Genomic DNA, 6,095 nt, shown 5'->3' on the forward strand with positions numbered 1-6,095 from the left:
AAAACCGAGACTAAGGTCCTGAATTTAAATAAAGGGAATTATGATGGTAAGAGACGGGAGTTGATTAAGATTGATTTGGTGGTGCTTATGGGGGAGTTGACTGTGGATAGGCAATGGAAAGCATTCACAGATCTAATGGAGAAATTGCAAAAATCGTTTATACCGGTTTGGCATAAAAATAAACCAAAAAAGGTGACTCAACCGTGGATAACAAGGGAAATTAGAGACAGCATTAGGTCCAAAGAGAGAGCATATCAATTGGCCAAAAAAAGTACCACAACCGAAGACTGGGAGTAGTTCAAGATGCACCAAAGGAGGACAAAGGGATTAATTAAGAGAGCAAAAATAAATTATGAAAGTAAGCTTGCAGCAAATATAAAAACCGACTGCAAAAGTTTTATAAATATGTCAAGAGGAAAAGATTGGTGAAATCCAGAGTAGGTCCTTTGCAGTCAGAATCAGGGGAATATATAATGGGAAATAAGGAAATGGCAGACCAATTAAATTCTTACTTTAGTTCTATTTTTACAAGAGAGGATACAAATAACCTCCCAAAGATGTTGGGAAACATAGAGACTAATGCAAGGGAGGAACTGAAAGAAATCAGTATCTCTAAGGACATGGTCTTGGGGAAATTGATGGGATTGAAGGCAGATAAATCCCAAGGGCCTGATAATCTACATCCTAGGGTACTTAAGGAAGTGGCCATTCAGATAGCAGATGCTTTAAGAATTATTTTCCAGAACTCGATAGACTCAGGATCAGTACGCAGGATTGGAGGGTAGCTAATGTTACCCCGCTATTTAAAAAGGGGGGTAGAGAAAAAGCGGGGAATTATAAGCCAGTGAGCCTTACATCAGTCGTGGGCAAAATGATGGAATCCATTATTAAGGATGTAATAGCGGAGCATATGACTAGCAGAGAAGGGATCGGACAGAGTCAACATGGATTTACAAAAGGTAAATCGTGCTTGACAAATCTATTGGAATTCTTTGTGATGGTGACAGCTAAAATAGATGGGGGAGAGCCAGTGGATGTGGTGTACCTGGACTTCCAAAAGGCCTTCGATAAGGTCCCGCATAAACGACTGGCTTCCAAAATCAAGGCTCATGGGATTGGGGGCAAAGTATTGATGTGGATTGAGAACTGACTGGCAGGTAGAAGACAGAGAGTTGGGATAAATGGCTCGTTTTCTGAGTGGCAGGCGGTGACCAGTCGGGTGCCACAGGGATCTGTACTGGGACCCCAGCTGTTCACAATTTACATTAATGATCTGGATGAGGGGATTGGATGTAATATCTCCAAATTTGCAGATGACACTAAGCTAGGAGGGGTTGTGTGCATGGAAGAGAGGGTCAGGAAGCTCCAGTGTGATTTGGATAAATTGAGGGACTGGGCAGATACATGGCAAATGCACTACAATGTGGATAAATGTGAGGTTATCCACTTTGGTAATACAAACCGGAGGGCAGATTACTATTTGAATGGCATTAGATTAAGAGATGGGGAAGTACAGAGAGACTTAGGGATACTTGTACACCAGTCTCTGAAGGCGGGCATGCAGGTACAGCAGGCGGTTAAAAAGGTAAATGGTATGTTGGCCTTCATATCAAGAGGGTTTGAGTATAGGAACAAGGATACCTTACTGCAGCTGTACAGGGCCTTGGTGAGACCCCACCTGGAGTATTGTGTGCAGTTTTGGTCACCTTATCTAAGGAAGGATGTTCTTGCAATGGAGAGAGTGCAGAGGCAATTCACCAGGCTGATACCTGGAATGGCAGGAATGACTTATGAGGAAAGATTGCGCAAATTGGGATTGTACTCGCTGGAGTTTAGAAGATTGAGAGGGGATCTCATAGAGACCTATAAAATTCTGGCAGGACTGGACAGAATGGATGCAGATGGGATGTTTCCAATGATGGGAAAATCCAGAACCCGGGGCCATGGTTTGAGGATAATAGGCAAACCATTTAGGACCGAAATGAGGAGGAATTTCTTTACCCAGAGGGTGGTGAATCTGTGGAATTCATTGCCACAGAGGGCAGTAGAGGCAGGTTCATTAAATATATTTAAGAGGGAATTAGATCTATTTCTTCAGTATAAGGGTATTAAAGGTTACGGAGAGAAGGCGGGGACGGGGTACTGAACTTTAAGATCAGCCATGATCTCGTTGAATGGCGGAGCAGGCTCGAAGAGTCGAATGACCTACTCCTGCTCCTAACTTCTATGTTTTTATGTTTCTATGTTTAATAGGCAAACCATTTAGGACCGAGATGAGGAGGAATTTCTTTACCCAGAGGGTGGTGAATCTGTGGAATTCATTGCCACAGAGGGCAGTAGAGGCTGGTTCATTAAATATATTTAAGAGGGAATTAGATCTATTTCTTCAGTATAAGGGTATTAAAGGTTACGGAGAGAAGGCGGGGACGGGGTACTGAACTTTAAGATCAGCCATGATGTCGTTGAATGGCGGAGCAAGCTCGAAGGGTCAAATGACCTACTCCTGCTCCTATCTTCTATGTTTCTACGTTTCTAAAGGAAAATTACATCAGCCATGTTTCAAATGTTGAGCCAACCTGATGGGCCAAGTGGTCTTATTTCTGCTCATACATTATATGGTCTTAATGGCTTCTTCATTAAATGGGTCTTTGCCTGCGATTACTGACTCATCATTAAGTACAGGTGAGGTATCAGAAGACTGTTTTGTCTCTATTAAAGAAGGACTTCTGGGAAAAGCATAGCCAGTGAGCCTAACATCTGTGGTCGGTAAGTTATGAGAGAATATTCTGAGGGAAAATATTTACGTGCACTTGGATGGACAAGGGTTGATGAGGGAGAGTCATCACAGTTTGGTAACTGGGAGGTCATGCCTCACAAATCTGAATTTTGGAAGCTGTGACCAGAAGGGTGGACGAAGGCAGAGCTGAAGATATTGTATGTGTGGATTTCAGCAAATCAGTCAATGAGGCCACTCTGGAAGGTTAAATCACGTAGAGAGAGAGTAGAATGGATAGAAAATTGCCTTCAAGATTTAAAGCAGGGGGTGATGGCGGAAGGTGCTGGAGAAGGTCAGCAGGTTGCTTCTCGAACTGGAGGCCTGTGACTAGTGGTGATCCTCAGGGCTCAGCGCTGTTTAACAATACAGATGGAAATGTACATGGGGAGTGGGAAGAGGAATGGGTGATGGTTGATAATGGCAAGGTGTTGTCTAGATAGGTCCGACACCAACCTTTGAAGAAGGGCTCAGACCAGAATTTTTATATGATTTATTCTACATCCATCATCACCCCTGGCAGCTCATTCCAGATATCAACTATTCTGAATTCTTAGCTCCAAGCTGAACCCTACCCCCAGTTGCCAGCCATTTTAATTCCCCTCACCATTCCCACATAGAAGCATCTGTCCATCCATTCCCAAATCCAGGATAATCACGGAACATTACAATTTCAGTAACCGCCACCCTAATCAGATTCCATTTGTCTTGCATTTCCTGATCCCCTTACTCTCAACTCCCCTTCCACCCCCCAACCTCAGGGGTCTGCTCCCCTGACTGTTTCTCCAACACTCCACCTTCTTTAGCCTAATATGGCCACACCATTCACCTTTTTATGGTCGGTGTCTCCCCTTCCCACCCTCATCTCAGAAAGGAGGGTCCCAACCTGAAGCATGGATGGTCGCTTTCTCTCCACAGATGCTGCCTGATTTTTCATACTGAAGACCCTTCATCAGAAGAGGAAGGAAAAAAACAGAGAAAACAAAGTGAGCTTTAAGTTGCAGAGAGAGTGGGTGGAGAAAGAAGAAGAGGATGAAGGGAATATCCTTGATGGGGTGAGACCTGGATGAAAGGAACATCCATGATGGGGTGAGACCAGATGCATGAGCTAATGCATTGGTGGAGTAATGCATCACATGAGGAGAACAATGAAAGGCTTTCAGAAAATAGGCTGGTGGGCTTGGTGGCAACATGAAAGATTAATTTAGGGGCAGCACAGTTGGCTTAGTGGTTAGCGCGACGCCTTTACAGCGCCAGTGATCGACCAGACCAGGGTTCGATGTCCACAACAGGATGAAAATGATGCCCATGATGGCAATGGCCCTAGATCATCTCAACTGTGGTAAATCTGGCACTGGGGGGAAAAAACTCTGTGGTGACCCCTTTTTTTGATGTCTAAAGCACATTAATGGCTAATCCAGACTTGTGTGTATCATGGAAAGCATTCCGTCTGGTTACACCACTGTCTGGTTAGATCATTGTCTGTTATGGAGATGCCTATGCACAGGACAGGAAAAAAGTACTGAGAGTTGTGAACTCAGCCATTGCCATCATGGGTATCATCTTCACTCTGGTGCGGACATCTACAAAAGGCAAAAGCAAAAATGAAAAGCCAGAGAAACTCAGCAGGTCCAACAGCGAACTTTATGTAGCAAAGATAAAGACACATAACCAATGTTTCAGGCTTGAGCCCTTCATCAAGGTAAAGAGGTGGAGTCTTAAGAGAGCAGCCTTTATCCTCAAGGAACCCTGCCACCCAGGCCACTCTGCTACCATCGGGAAGGAGGTACAGGTGACTGAAGACGCACAAGGACAGCATCTTCCCCTCCGCAATCAGATTTCTGAATGGACAATGAACTACAGACACTGCCTCACTTTTTCTTCTTTTGTACTAATTTATTTATTTTGAAATTTAACTCCCGCCAATATTACACTCTGCAAAGAAAGAGTTCAGTAACTCATTCTCTACACTAAGCCCCACTCAAAATGTTCATCCCACCTTTGTACACCTTTGGGCAGGGGATCCCTGTTTACACACATGTTCCCTTATGGTGTCTCCAGATGGCTGGGAAATGTCAGCGTGTCCTTACTCTTGGTGTATTTACTACATTCTTTGTGGTGTTAGTTACTATCTCACTACTCTTTGCAGATGATGCCGCTTTAGTTGCCCATTCAGATCCAGCTCTTCAGCGCTTGACGTCCTGCTTTGCGGAAACTGCCAAAATGTTTGGCCTGGAAGTCAGCCTGAAGAAAACTGAGGTCCTCCATCAGCCAGCTCCCCACCATGACTACCAGCCCCCCCACATCTCCATCGGGCACACAAAACTCAAAACGGTCAACCAGTTTACCTATCTCGGCTGCACCATTTCATCAGATGCAAGGATCGACAATGAGATAGACAACAGACTCGCCAAGGCAAATAGCGCCTTTGGAAGACTACACAAAAGAGTCTGGAAAATCAACCAACTGAAAAACCTCACAAAGATAAGCGTATACAGAGCCGTTGTCATACCCACACTCCTGTTCGGCTCTGAATCATGGGTCCTCTACCGGCACCACCTACGGCTCCTAGAACGCTTCCACCAGCGTTGTCTCCGCTCCATCCTCAACATCCATTGGAGCGCTCACACCCCTAACGTCGAGGTACTCGAGATGGCAGAGGTCGACAGCATCAAGTCCACGCTGCTGAAGATCCAGCTGCGCTGGATGGGTCACGTCTCCAGAATGGAGGACCATCGCCTTCCCAAGATCGTATTATATGGCGAGCTCTCCACTGGCCACCGTGACAGAGGTGCACCAAAGAAAAGGTACAAGGACTGCCTAAAGAAATCTCTTGGTGCCTGCCACATTGACCACCGCCAGTGGGCTGATAACGCCTCAAACCGTGCATCTTGGCGCCTCACAGTTTGGCGGGCAGCAGCCTCCTTTGAAGAAGACCGCAGAGCCCACCTCACTGACAAAAGGCAAAGGAGGAAAAACCCAACACCCAACCCCAACCAACCAATTTTCCCTTGCAACCGCTGCAATCGTGTCTGCCTGTCCCGCATCGGACTGGTCAGCCACAAACGAGCCTGCAGCTGACGTGGACTTTTTACCCCCTCCATAAATCTTCGTCCGCGAAGCCAAGCCAAAGAAGAAAGAAAAGACAGCACAGGGAAGGTCATATTAGAAGACAATTACATTCCCACCATTTAACAATGCAACGACTGTATTTTCTCACATAATTTGTTAAGCAAATTCATCAAACTTAATCTTTCATAAACTTAATCTTACACCTGTGGAAGTTTTCGAGAGTATTCGGTGACGAACTGAATCCCCTCAA

The sequence above is a fragment of the Narcine bancroftii genome, chromosome 6 (genome assembly GCF_036971445.1).
Source record: "Narcine bancroftii isolate sNarBan1 chromosome 6, sNarBan1.hap1, whole genome shotgun sequence".
In the NCBI taxonomy this organism is placed as follows: Eukaryota; Metazoa; Chordata; class Chondrichthyes; order Torpediniformes; family Narcinidae; genus Narcine; species Narcine bancroftii.